General features: G+C 51.7%; 1 protein-coding gene across 3 annotated transcripts in view; it reads right to left on the bottom strand.

The window, feature by feature from the left end:
• Positions 1 to 13980, bottom strand: part of Chst15 (carbohydrate sulfotransferase 15) — a 70202-nt gene that overhangs the window by 37804 nt on the left and 18418 nt on the right. The window contains exon 1 of one of the 3 annotated variants that reach the window (XM_071610832.1): positions 2101 to 2120. The exons of the other annotated variants lie outside the window; for them this stretch is intronic. The gene's annotated coding sequence lies outside the window, so the exon portion shown is untranslated. Of the gene's footprint in view, positions 1 to 2100; positions 2121 to 13980 lie in introns of those variants that run through there. 3 annotated transcript variants of the gene reach the window in all.

The following is a 13980-nucleotide window of genomic DNA, read 5'->3' as shown; positions in this document are numbered from 1 at the left end:
GAGCCTATCTGTCCACCAGCTAAGGTTTTCTGCTAAGGAGGAACTTCCTCAAGACGAGGGTCACAGTGTGCCGGGAAGCCTGCCTAGAAGTGGCCCTGGGTCACAAAGCAACCAAAGCCACACAGCCGGAAAGCATTTCAAGGTTCGTGGACTCAGCTCAGGCTTTTCAAGGACTCCAAAGGCAACAAGAGAGGGAGATGAATGCTACCTCAGTGTCAGAGCCCAGCAGAGCTCCACGTGAGCAGCCTTCATGACAGCAACTCCCCGAGGTCAGCATGGGGATCCCCCAGTTACATATGGGAAACTAAGGCCCAGCAGGGTTAAACACATGCCCAGAGCCACACAGCCAGCCAGACGTGAGGTCAAAGGCAACCACAGGTTGTTGACCACAAAGTCTGTGATCTTTCTCCTGTTCCACACAGATGAAGCTGTCACCAGCAGAAGCTGGCAGAGTGATGTGTGAGCCACCACCAAGCCCACTGCCACCTGCCTCCCAGGTGAGGAGCGAGGCTGGAGTAAGCTCAACAAGAACACAAGCTGGTGACGGGCAGCCCGGAAGAGCACAGGGCCTCACTCAGGGCACACGCTCCAGAGATGGTGTCTAAATTAATGAGTGAAATAACATAACCAGAAAGCACAGAAGTTCCCAGAAACCATGCAGAGCAGGGCTCTGGGTAAGCCTTGCTGATCCTCATGGTTTTAAACACTGTTTTGTTTCTAAAGATAAGCAAAATAAGAGCCTGCTACTCGTAACAAGAATGACACCAGCTAACACTGACAAGGCTTCCTTGTATCCAGGCACCAGGCTGGATTTATAAGGACTATGCTATTTAAGTGTCACAGTAGCCCAAGGGAAAGTGCAATTGTTATCTCCAGTGTACAGAAGAGGAAACTGTGGTCCAGAGAATTTGATGGCATGCACCTTCTTCCCAGATTCCTTACAAATCAAGCAGAGTGCAGGCCTGGGACTGGGCTGGGGAGTCACCACCGGATTAAGTACTGGCCATGCCATTTAACTAGCCACATGACTATAGGCACACCCTTTCCACTGAGACCCCTCATTCTCTTTTTCTCAAAGTGATCTGGAAAGTTCAACATCACCCCAGGAACCAAGGATTTCAGGAACCCAGGACCTTTGAAAAACTTTTTTGGCATGCTCTGGTCCAACGTTTCTACAACCTCAAACCTTAACTACCAGGAAAAAGTGACACATTTTCAGACCAGGAATCATATGCGCTCTCATGCAGCTGGACCACAAAGGTAAGTGGCATATTCTATCACCTTCCAACAGTTCTTCTCTAACACAACAGGGAAATGAATGAGAAGAAGAAGCACACCGAGACCACATAGGAAACCCAAAGGAACAGGGCTGCTCTGTCCACCCTCGTGTCCCCAGACCCCTCTTGCCCACTGTGACCTGACTTCAGGGACAGTGAGAAGACCGCTGAGCAGCAGAAATGACCAGACGTCCTTCAGATGGGTGGAGACAAGGGCTCACATGTTCAAAACCAACTGCGAATAATGATTTTGCAGATGCACGGTGGAGTCCTAGGATGAATATATTCGAGGCAGCACAATTGAGGGGGGCAGCTGCGATCCCCACCAGATGGCCGCTGATGATCTGAATAGTTGGAAACATTGTTTCATTTCTAAAGATGAGCAAAAGAAGAGTCTGTTAACCCTTGAAGGAGAAGAACTGCCTGGAAATACTCGGTTGGACTTTCTTCGTGACGGGCAGCCTGACTGGCTGTCCTCTGACCAAGGGCATGCAGGAGTGAGCACCCGAGGCAGCCCGGCCCATAGCAAGTGTGGCTAGGACAAGCAGATCACCTGAGCACCAGCCCTGGTGGGGACTGGAGACCCCAAAAGCGAGCAGAGATGTCCCAGCCTCCCTCCGCAGGGTTGTAATGTCCCAGCAACTTCCCCCACAGGTGTGCAGGGGGCTGCAAGAACCGGCAGGACAAACCAGAGCGTCTGTGTTTCAGTGATTTAAATATTAATAGTGTCATTTTTAAATTGATACCCAGATTCATTACTAAATGATAGAAAATCTGCAGAGGTCCGGCTCACTCTGCTAGCCGCAGGAACGTCAGAACATACATCTCTTGCACTCAGAGAAGGAGAGCTGGAGAGGCCCGGAGACAGGGTAGGCGAGGCGCAAACACAATCTGAGAGCCTGTCCTGCCTTTACACTGGGGCCTACTGCTTCTCATCCACGCCTGACGGTTGACACCAAGGTAGGTGCAATGACTCCATTGTGCAGACAGGAAAACTGAGGCTCCGGGCAGGCAGCAGCTTGCAAGCAGGAGGCAGAGCTGGGTTGAACACACGCTGAAGCCCCAGCTCCCCGCACTCCCTCCAGGATGGGAACTGGTCAGTTCATAAACCCATCAGTTTCCCAGTGCTGACTGTGGGGTAGAGCTGGTGGCTGTGCCTTCCGCTTACACCAGTCCATGTGACTTCCAGGCTTACTCACCCAGAGCAGGCATTGCTTTGTAACTATAAATATAATGAAGAAGAAACAGTAAATACTGAGCAACAGACATAGCATATACAAGTGGCCTGGGCCCAGGGCCCCACAACATGGACTCACACCTGTGCATTTGTCTCTGGGCCTAGTTTGCCACCTGTGGAAAAGGCTGGCCCTCCCTGCTCCCCGCCAGCCCAAGAGAACAGGAGACGGCAGGGAGGCTGCAGGGCTCCAGGATGACCAGGCGAAAGGCCTGTGAGAAGAGTGCAAATGGGAAGTTCAAGTGCAAATGGGAAGTTCCATCTAAGGCTCACTTTCCCCCCTTATTTCTCAAGTCACCTTTGAATTAATAACATCTTCCCACCCACCACACTCTAATGCACAGGGTCCTCGTCACCATCATCGTCATCATCATAATCATCATAACCCAATTCCATTTAACTCAAAATGATGTACCCAGGAGTAAGCCAAAAGGACACTGTCCCTTGCCTTCTCTGTCAGGATGATGGAGAGCCCAGAGCAGACCACAGAACTCCCCAGAGTGGGCATGCATCTTTATAAACGTGCACAGGCCGAAAAGTACCAAGTACAAGGACAAAAGGGACAATATGACTCTGGAGGACACAATTTTGTATTTGTTGATGCTCAAAGAGAATGTTTAAGAGAGACAGGAATCTGAGACCCAGAAGTATGCAAACACACACACGCACACGCACACACATACACACGCATACACGCATGCACGCACCCACCGGGTGGCATCCACCTCTTCCTGGCTATGTCCTCGGGCCCACTACTTTTCACGTTGGGCCTGTTTGCTCCCCTGACGCATGGAACCGTAGCACCCACTGCACAGAGCTGTGGGCATTGAACAGGACCAGCCATGCCAAATGCCTCTGTGGTGCCCACCAACTCCCAGTGCTCATAACCCCAACCACAGCCATCATCTCCGCCCTGGTATCCCCACGTACCCAGTCTCTGCAAACAGGACCTCAGCCAGCAGCACGGCCTTTGGCCTGGTGTCGAAGCCCCAGCCTAGCCTGCTTCTGCAGCAGAGGACTTCAGGCAGGACAAGGGCAGCGAGGTCTGAAAGAGATGGTGCAGAATTGCCCCCTCCCCGACTGACTGGCCAGGGCTCCAACGACTGCCAGGACACCTGGAGGCAGGAGCTGCCTGGGGTGGAAAGAGGGCCAGGAAGGAACTCTGCTTTTAGACTTCCTCTAGGGTTTGGAACATAGACCCAGTTTCCGAGAACCCCACTCAGATCTGGAATCTCGACTCCTGACCTCTGTAAACTAGGTCAAACACACCTTCATTTAAAGACATGTTACCCGGGACGTGAAACTGAATATGCCTGGTCTATCGAAAAGGGATTCCGTTTTTTCTCTTCTCTTCTTCATTAGTAAAAACAACCTAAATGTGTTTGGTGAGCTACGACTGTTTTAGAAAGATCTCTCAAAGCTTCAATATTTGAAGCAGGAGAGTTGAACATTCAATAAATATTATAACTAAAGAACATTCTCCAAGAATGCCATCGATGTCCATCCTGAGCACAGCTGACATACTGCTGGCACAGGGCTGTGTGTGCCCGTCTTGTCAGGGGCAGCGCTGGCTCTGCAGGGAAGCCCGCCCTCCAGCCAGGGTTAGCAGGGCAAGGAAATCGTCGCAGAGTCAGACGCCGAGCGCTGGGAGCCACTCGATGCTCGCAGTTCTATGTAAACAAGCTAATAAAAGAAAACTTGTTCAAAAATTAATAAATGGGTCTTGGCTCCAGCAAACCAACTCCCACGGAGCAAATGATCTATGATAGGAGAAATTTGTAACCTCTTCAAATTAACTACAGAGGAGTGGAATCTCTTTTGCAAAGATTTGGAAAGTTCAGGGATTCCTTACAAACTTGGGACTGATTCACAGAGAACAGATTCCCTCCTGGGCTAAAAGCAAGTCTCCAAATTAAAAAAAAAAAAAAAGGCCTTGTAGCAGACTTCCTATCCAGAGTTGCTCTGATCTGTTTCAGAAAAATAAACATTTGGCCAACGCACACAGTTGTTCAGACCTCCAGTCGGCACAGGAGGAATTCCTGTTGACACCACCCGAGGGCCTATGGGACGCCACACCCATCCTTCCAAAGGCAGAGCAGAGGCCTCAGAGCAGACTGGAGTTGGAGGCCAGGGCAGCTTGGAGCAAGCAGAGCAGGACCATTCCTGGCTGTGGGGCCCTAACGGCCACACAGGGTAGCACAGCAACCACACCTACTGTGTGACTTCCAGCAATTCGCTCAGCCCCTCCTCCAACCTGGGCTTATAAATGGGGAGGTCCATCTCTCCTTGCAGTACTGCAGGCGTCTGCCTCTGCCCCTCTGGCTGTGTGTCCGTCCCTCTGTCCCCCAGCCTCCTGGCTGTCACTATTTCCCCAGCACCTCTGGCCCTTCTGGACCCGTCACTGCTATCCACCCTCTGGACTCAGCCAATATGCCTCACCCCAAAGCCCAGACCAAGTCAGGCCATGCTGTCCTCAGACCCCACAGCACCTTTGCGGGCGCCTGTCTGACAGCATCCGCCTAAACCACTAGGTGATGAGCCCCGTGAAGCCAGCAGAGCTCCACTCGTGTAAAAAAAAAAAAAAAATGTACAGAAGGAAGATTAAAAAGGGAGGCAATGACACAAAAACACCGCACAGTCGTGGACAGAAAACTCCCAATAAATGGGGGGGGAGGTTGTTGTGTATTTAAAATTCTGCAAGAGAAAGAATCCTGCCCCACTACAATCACTCTGCACTGAACACCCATTTCTTGCTGTCTCTGGGGCCAGAGGCCGTCTACCGTGGGACTGTTGGTGGGGGGTGCCTTCATTGGCCTGGGGAGCTGAGGCTCTTGGAGAGCCACCCCCTCAGCTGGTGCTGCTGGAGCCCTGACAAGGGGGTTGGAGGCCCCGGGGTGCGGGTCACTCACCCACCTCAGGCATGCCCCCCCCCTTTTCTAAATTAGCTTTCACACCCAAGAAAACACCAAAATGACATGTCTCCGTAAATTACATGACTGTGTCTGAGGGCAGAAGTTTTCTTGTCTCCGGTGAGTTTTGTTTTGCCCTTTGCAGTTCTTATAACCCTCTCAGGCCCATTTTCAAATGTACTGAGTCAATGCCAAATTTCACCACGTATTAGAAAAATCCCAGCATTGAGCTCAGGACAAAAGAAGGGAAAAAACATTCCTCCCTCTGGACTGTGTTCATCTTTGCTGTAAAGGAAATTTGGAAGTGTTTCAAAATCGTCAAGCATTCGGAGTCAACCCAAAGCCCAGTCACCTTCCTGCTTTGTGTCCTGTTCTGTTTCCCTCAGCTACAGGCCCCTTCTAGACGTCAGAAGGGATACAACACCACATCATTTAATGAGCTTCTCCAGGCAATGAATTGAGAGGTTTGCTGGGTATCTGGGTGGAAGGATTTGGGGTTCAATAATTGCTCACCTCTCACCAGCAGGAGAGAGGGAGGCCCCCTCCCTTTTAAAAAAAATTAATTTTTTAAAATTTATTCTCAGTCTCTTTAGCTAGCGCAGTGGCTGGGCCTCGAGCCCAAGGCTGTCCTGTCCCTCTCCACCACCAGCTGGATGTGCTCTGTCACTGCCTCTGCTGCCGTTTCTGGGCCTACCCCTCTCCTCTTGTGAGGCTGGTAGAGAGAAACAAGTCCACGCTGTCACTAGACAATTTCTTTTTCCCCCATGTTCGTAAGCTAGGACTATCTGCACCTTCTGGTGATGATAAAATTGATGACATCACTGGATGCTATTTGTTGGAATCTTTTTCTGAGTTTCCACACCCAGACCTTGATCAAAAAAGAATGATCATGAACAAATCCCAAACATGCTTTCCCCTGGGAATGGCCAAAAGTGTTCATTTTGTAACTTAAAAGAAATGAAGACATTTCATCTTGGGGAGGGGGCACCTCCACCTGGGCTGCCAAGCACCTCGCTGCTGGGGGAGAGGGTCCAGCCCAGAGGGTGGCTTGTTCTCTGGGCTGCTGTCTCCTTGTCCCCATCAGCTGAGCCCTAACCCTGCCATAGCTTTCTGAGACGGCGCAGGGACACTTGATGACAGTAGGGCTGTGCTAACACCTACCCCAGGTTCAGCCTCCTCTTTTGTCCCACCCCCCCCCAATCCCATTTGCAATCTGACCTGTCCCCAAAGGGCTTTGCAGCTAGAACAGGGGAGCAGCTGCACATTCCAGAGTAGCTGGCTGGACTTTCAGAGCATCCTGGGGCAGGCAGCCCCCAGCCCAGGTGACGATCTCACCCGTGGCTCCACTTCCTGCACGCATGTCACAGGATGTGATTATTAAAGCACGGCACCTCAAGCCCCCTTCTTAAAGTTTTCTTTGGGGATCATAAAGAGGAGATCAGGAACATTTTCCAGAGGCAACATGAAGCTTTTCCATATTTACCTCCTATGGATTTCTTCTGGCTAGTAATTTATATTCACATCATTCATTGAAATAGCTTGCATCTTTTGTACTTATTCAAGAATATTTGTTCAGTAATCAGTGCTAGTCCTTGAGGAGGGAAGCAGAGAAGGGCATGCTTCTGCCCTGCTTCCTGAGATGCACGAGCCAGGCAGGCATGGAAGTTGCATAGAAGCCCGGATCAGACTGAGGCATCCGGGAGACTGTCTTATTGGAGCCCTCTTTTCCCAGTTAAGGACCAGGGTCAGGCAATCTGCCCAAAAGCAAAGCTGACTTTCTATTCCACTGAACAGGGCCGTTGGACACTTCTGTGGGTTGAGCAATTGAGCTTAAAACTCGAAGCCTAGCCATCCAGTATGTGGGGACAGAGTTAGAAACAGAAGGTGATATCATTTCCCCAAGTAGAGCTGGGTTTTCATATTTCATTAAGAGCTGCGGCTAAGCATGCAAAGTGAAAGTGATGCACAGAGGCAATTATCCAGGTACTTAATGTCAAAACTCCCACAAACTTTGCCTCAATTAGTGAACTAACTGAAGCAAAAAATAAGCATATGGCTAATTCTGGGAATAGCTGGCCCAAGCCCTCTCCTTCTCAGGGACAGAGGCAGAGGCTGGTGATGGCAGAGCTGGTCTCCACCCTGGAGCGGTTCATGTATTGAGCGCTCGGGAGCAAAGTGAAGGTGACAAGGACATGGGTCCTCCAGACGCCTGGGGTTCTCATCCCTAAATGTGCCTCGGCGCCTCGCCCTGAAACAGGAGAGCATGATAACACCTGCCCAACAAAACTGCAGGGAGGCCTGCGCAGGAGCGGCTGCCCCATCATTGCCAGAACAGTTGGCAGCTGTCTCCATGATGATGATGTTCACTGTCACCCTCGTCCCCATAACCACCTGCTCAGGTCTGTGGCTAGTGAGGGGCAGGGTGAGTCTCTGGTCTGTTCTGTGTCATGCAGTTCGGTTTTATTCTGGCTGCTCTTCTAGAAGCCTGGCTTGCTGACAGGCACCAGAAATGAATTACTTTACTGTCTGTTGCAATAAGTGATTCCTCGGATTCTAATCCAGAAAGAGGAGATCAAAACGCATGCATTTGAATATCTTCTAAGGCAGTTGTGAGAAGCATCGCTGTGCTCTTAGAAAACAATTCTTTCATCACCTGTCTTAATATCCCTGCTCTCAAATACAAGAGAAAAAAAAATCAGAAAGACAAAGGAGACCGTTTCTTTTAGAGGGAGACCTTGTCTCGTGAATAACTGCAAAATGTTCAATTTTAGTAAGAGACACAGATTCAAATGATAAAGACAGGATCATTCTTATTAGAATGTTCAGTCTCATGGCATTTGTGGCCATTCTTTCTTACACAAAGAAAGGGTAGCCAGGAGGTCATCCCAGCCATGAAGCCTGTGTCAGAGGGCGCCTGAGCATGTTCTTCTGGGCTCACTGCGGCAGGCAAGGGTGGGAAAGGACCAGGGAGACGAGCCCTTGGCCTCTCAGCAGGGAAGAAGGTGGTTCCTCGTCACCACTCAGGCACCTATGGACTGAGCACCACCCCAGCGCCCTCCCCAAGGAGGCAGTGAGCCCGAGCTTCAGGATTCACTAGGCCAAGTTACCAACTCCCACAAACCAACATCTCATTGAGTTGCAGGTTCTGGAGCATTCCAGAATACAGAGAGCTGTGGTTCAGCTGAATGCTATGGGTTCCGCTCTAGTACAAATCAATACCACATGGCCAGGAAGCACGGGAACCTTCCAGAGCTCAGCTAGCCACTCTTTGGGGGGCTTCTCCCACCCACTCCCATCAGCAGTGTGGCATGAATGATAATGTGCAGAGGCATGGTGACAAAGTAACACTGCAGGGCTCATCAGGGCTGGTCCTGGGGCCTTGGGGAGAGGAAGTCTGGGGTCTCTGGCAAGTCTCAAGGTGTCCCCACCCCACGCTGTGCTGTCACATCAAGGTTACCGAGCATCACAGGTGGCCCAAAGTGGGCAGCATGAACGAGGAGAACACTGTGCCAGGTCTGGGCCAGAGGAAGGCCAAAGCAGGCTGCAGAGTCCAAGTTTAAGGTCGCAGAAATTTGAGTCATGAATTTAAACAGGGGAGATAGAGCAGAGGGTTCATCAACAAGGCTCAGGGCATCTGTATGAGATCCTGATGAGGGACACTGGGAACAGAGGTCTGTCTGAGACCTGGCCTTCCCAGACAGGCAGCTTGTCCTTGCCAGAGCAGACCCTAGTCCTCCTGAGAAGGGACACAGACTCCTCTCTCACTGCCTGACCCCGGCATTTCCTGTCCCCAGGCCTGACCAACCAGGATTTTTATGTTAGGTTGCACTAAATGTGGAATGAAACAAGGGTAAAGAAGTCACCCTGAGAAGGGCGTGCTCCTGAGTCTAAGGCTCAGCTCTGTCCCCCACTAGCTGTAGGACTTTGGACTCGTGGCCCCTGCTCCTGCCTGAGGCATGTGAAAACAGTGATGTGGCCCAGAGTGTTTTAGTAGCAAGGGACACAGGACAGTCAGGGGAGTGGCTTGTAAAGAGAAAAGATTGCCACAAATGAGAAGGTTTCTCTCTGGGGTGGGTACTGGCCACAGTGTGTCCAAGAAAGTCCCTGGACGAAAAAGAAAAACTTGCTCCAGGAGTTTCAGAATAAAGCACCCTGTAGACCCAAGATTCTCGGCCCATCCTAATGAGCTGGGATGTAGCTCAGTGGCAAAGCGTCTGCCTTGCATTCGCAAAGCCCTGGGTTCGACCCCCAGTTCCAAAAAAGACAAAAAAAAAAAAAAGAACCCCACCATCCTAGGCCTCCATCTCTCCCAAGAGAAATGCTCAGTGGGGGTGTGACGTCAGGGAGGTCAGTGGCCCCACTCCTAGGGCCACTTTTGACCCTTAGGTTAAGACAGCATGCTCCAAGGTAACCCATCCCAGGCTGTATTCAGAAGCCAGTCGGGTGGGCTGAAAGTTAGAGGACAGAGCCTGATGACACGCTGGCATGCTTGCTGGCAAGTCCCTGCCTGCCACAGCCTCTGCAGGATGCCCCTGCCCCTCCAGACACAGAAGGCAAAGGCAGTGGCAGAAATAAAACCCAATTCATTTCCCGGGGCCACATTTCTGCTGCTTAGTATTGGGGGCTGCTTTCTACCCCCTGGGGTGGAGAATTAAGTTAATTTGGATTTCAAGGCAGAGCTCTCCCCCTGACCCAGGCTGGTCATGGCCCACCCTGGGGTCCCACCCAATGTCTGGGCATAGCCCGGGTGAGACACGCCCCTTTCTCTCTTTTCTCTTCCTGGTTGTGAGCATTGGGCAACTGGGGTAAGTGGCAGAAGGACAGAGCTTGGACTTGGAGGATTAGTCCTTTTTGACCAAGTACCCCTGGGCCAGCCAGCGCCCAAGGGACCCAACATGGGCAGCCTGGAGGTCCTCTGCACAGCCAGGTGGGTAGTTGGCCCCCAGCTATACTCCCAGGTGAGAGACTTGGTGGGAGGCAGAGGCTCTCCTGCACCTCCTCCAATTCCCTGGTGGAATTCCAGCAGAGAACACTCACAGCACAGCCAGAAACAATGTAAGCCATGCACCTGAGAGGAACGTCCAGGAGAAGTCAACTTTCATGTGTTGATGCAGCCCAGTCTAGCCAAACATTACCACTTCAACATGTATCGACACAAAAGTTATCAATGAAAGTTTTACCTCTTTTCACATGAAGTTCTCAAAATCCAGTATCTTACACTTACAGGCATCTCAATCTGGATGCTAAACTTTCATCAGAAGTACCTAATCTGTATTTAGGTTTCATAAAACTTTGTCAGGAAAGGAGTTACACAACTCCTTTGTGCCCAAATTGCTCCAGTCTTAAATCTTCAAATAACTGAATTGAGAATGTGTGTGTGTGTATTTGTGTGTGTATTTTGTTTTAAGTTAAACACTATATATATATATAGTGTGTGTGTGTGTGTATTAAGTTAAACAAAATATGAGACTCCACTTCCTTTGCTATGCTCATCACATCTGAAGAGCTCCCCGGCCACATGTGGCTGGCGTCTCGGGGAGGATGGTGCAGGTACGTGGCTTTTCCAGCATCACACAAAGTTGTGCTGCTCAGGGGTGCGGGATACAAGAGCTCCTGCTGCCCTCCCAACAGAAGGCACTGGAAAGTCAGCTCCCAAGCTGATGTAAGCATCCCCTGAAGCACTTGCCCAGGCCTGCTGCCCCTGCAAGCAGAGGAAGGGCAGGTGGCGACAGCCCCAGGTGGGACAGTGCAGAGTGCTTTCTCTCTCCATTTCCTGTCTGTAACCAGGTGCCCACGTGGCTGTGCTCAGAGCTGCTGTGGACTGCCAGACACTGAGTAAATGCCAACTACCTCTCCCGCTCTGGACTGCTGGGCACACTGGACAGCCTTGGAGGCAGGAAAAGCACTGAGATGCACGAGCCAGGTAGGCATGGAAGTGGCATGCCGAGAACAGGGGAAGGCCTGCTGGCCAAGCTGCTCAGAAGGGACTGTGCAGAAGAGGTCGCTTCTGACCTGGGATTGATCTGCAAATCAAAAGCTTTCTTGACGGAGCCGTGAAGCATGGTGACAGCTTCCTGCAACATCCTCTCAAGAGAAAGCTCCGCAGGCAGGCCGGCCACGGTCACCGCAAGGATTGGCCTGGAGAATTTTCTTCAATGCAAAAGAGCACAAGGACCAAAGTGCTGCTTCTGGGCTCTTCTCAGAGCCCCATCCAAGGGTGGGACACACTGGTTTTCAGGAAAATGTGACTAGGGTACCACGGGGACCTTCTGTCTACACACTCCCCAGTTTATCCACTCAGCAGCCAACCCTCGGGCTCTTCGCTTTGGCGAAGGATGAAGGGGAGTCCATCTCACCATTCATTTTCCCCATCTCTTATCTCATCTCTCGGGAGAGTTCTGGGCTGCTGCTGGGGACAGTGGCATGACCGCCGGGAAAGCTGGCAGTACCCGCTGAAGCTGGGCACTCCCACCGCAGACCATCCACTACTCCCGGGCCTGTGCCCAGCAGAAACACGTCCTGTGCGTATCAAAAGACGCAAGCTGGACGTCCCTTCAGACTGAATATAGAGCCCCCAAACTGGAATCACACAATATCTACCATGAATCTAGCCTAGTATCCACCATGAACTGGAGTCACACAGTGTCAGCTACGAGAACTGGCAACACCAGGGAGGAGTCTCACCAACACGGGTTGAGCGAAGAAGCCACTGTGAAGGGACAGCCCACGGGGTTCCATGTCCATAAAGGCCGAAAAACAGAGGAACCCGCTAGACCAGGGCAGCCAGGAGAGGGGCATCCTGGGGCAGGGTGGGAAGTGCTTAGTAACCTGAACACACCGGGGCTCCTGGGTGCTGTTTACACGCCTGATCTAGGTGCCGGCTGCACAGGTGACCTTGCCGGTGAAAACCCATCAAGCTGTACACACAGGATGGATACTCTATGCATATTTTATTGAAATTTAAAAACAGTCCAAAAGCAAAGAAAGGTAGATAGTGGTATTAAGTTTCTGCCATATAAGAAACGGAGAGACGGAGGGCCCATGTCAAGTTCACCCCAGATGATGAGCCAACACAGACAATGCACTCAGCCCTGCACCTTGACCATAAGGTGAGTGTTCTTCCCTCGGACCAACGCCCATTTCCTTTCAGAGGTGCCAAACCAAAGCTTCCTCTGTCCACATACTATAAATCAGTTAGCAGAGCTCGTAACTACTTGGGGCTTATTTTACGACCCAGCATGCAGTCAGACAGCTAATGACCTCCAGTTGCCAGGCTTGATGGGTTTCCAGGGTTTCAATGGCTCCTCCATGGATTCCACCAGGAGGCCCCGCGCCGGCTCCACACAGTGGCTGCGGGAGAGGTCCCAGGTGAGGCTTTAAAGGGCTGTATTCTTTCGCACCTCTGTCCATAGGAGGCTTCCTCGGGGTAGACAGGGGTGCAGTCCACAGCCGGCCCAGGCAGGCCTGCTGCGCCCCACAGAGGGCATCTACCATCTCAATCCAGGATTCTCTGTCACTCTTCAGAGTCAGGGACCCCGGGGCCAGGAAGACACTGTTGCCATGGAAAGTTTCCAATCTGCAAGTTGCTTCCAGATAATTTCTTAAATCTCTCAAATTCTCCCCAAAGGAGAAAGAAAATGAGTCAATGCCTGGCGTCTAAATGTGGCTGAGGAGGCCCAGCTCCCGCGCACAGCAGTGGCAGGGGCACTAAAAGTGACATGCCCTCAACTGCTGGGGGCACAACTGTGAGGGCAGTGAGGGGCAGTGCAAGGGATCCGCCAGCTCTAGAAATCAATCCAATATCCAGGAACAAGGATTCTGGCACATTCTGAACCTCAACAAGAGAACCACAGGTCTGGGTGACTCCCCGGTCTGTGAAATCTCCCTGAGGTTCCCCTGATCCACCGCGTAGATCTCACGGTGTCTGTGGGCTCTGTCCCGGGAGGCCTTCCAGTACCCACCACCCACCCTGCCGCTCCCTGGGCTCAGAGCCGCCTAGGTGCCCAGCACTCCACCCACCACAGCACACCCTCCACATCAACAGGACAAGCTCGCTTGCAGACCTGGTCCACCCCATGCCGCTCCTTGGTGACATTCCTCACAACTGAAATGAGGCCATCTCTGAACACAGTGCTGCCACAGGGGCTCCCCCAGGCTCTGAGCTCCATGAGGGCGCGGCCAGGCAAAACGGCTCACCCTGCCTTCCACAGCCGCCGCTATCTAGATCCCTGTCTGCACCCTTATGTGGGTTAGGGCTCAGAGTGGGGGTGCCAAGGCGTCCCAAACACCTAGCTGTCTGTCTGTTAGTCTCTCCCTCCCCAGTACCTCCCATAACATAGAAAGAACAGAGCACAGCATTGGTGCAAATCCTCCAGCCAAACGTTGGTCTAGCCTCCACTCACTGGGTGACCTGCTACCAACCTCTCTGGGCCCCTATCTGCCCCTCTGTAAACAGGTATCATGCAGCCTACCACTCAGGTTTGGAGAGACTGGCAGAGATATGTAAAGCTCAGGACACTGCGTCTCCAATAGGACAGTGTGCTTTTCTTCTGTCTTTACA

Source organism: Marmota flaviventris, chromosome 4 (genome assembly GCF_047511675.1).
Source record: "Marmota flaviventris isolate mMarFla1 chromosome 4, mMarFla1.hap1, whole genome shotgun sequence".
Lineage (NCBI taxonomy): Eukaryota > Metazoa > Chordata > Mammalia > Rodentia > Sciuridae > Marmota > Marmota flaviventris.
Note: the sequence above shows the minus strand (reverse complement) of the source record. Positions and strands in the feature narration are given on the sequence as shown.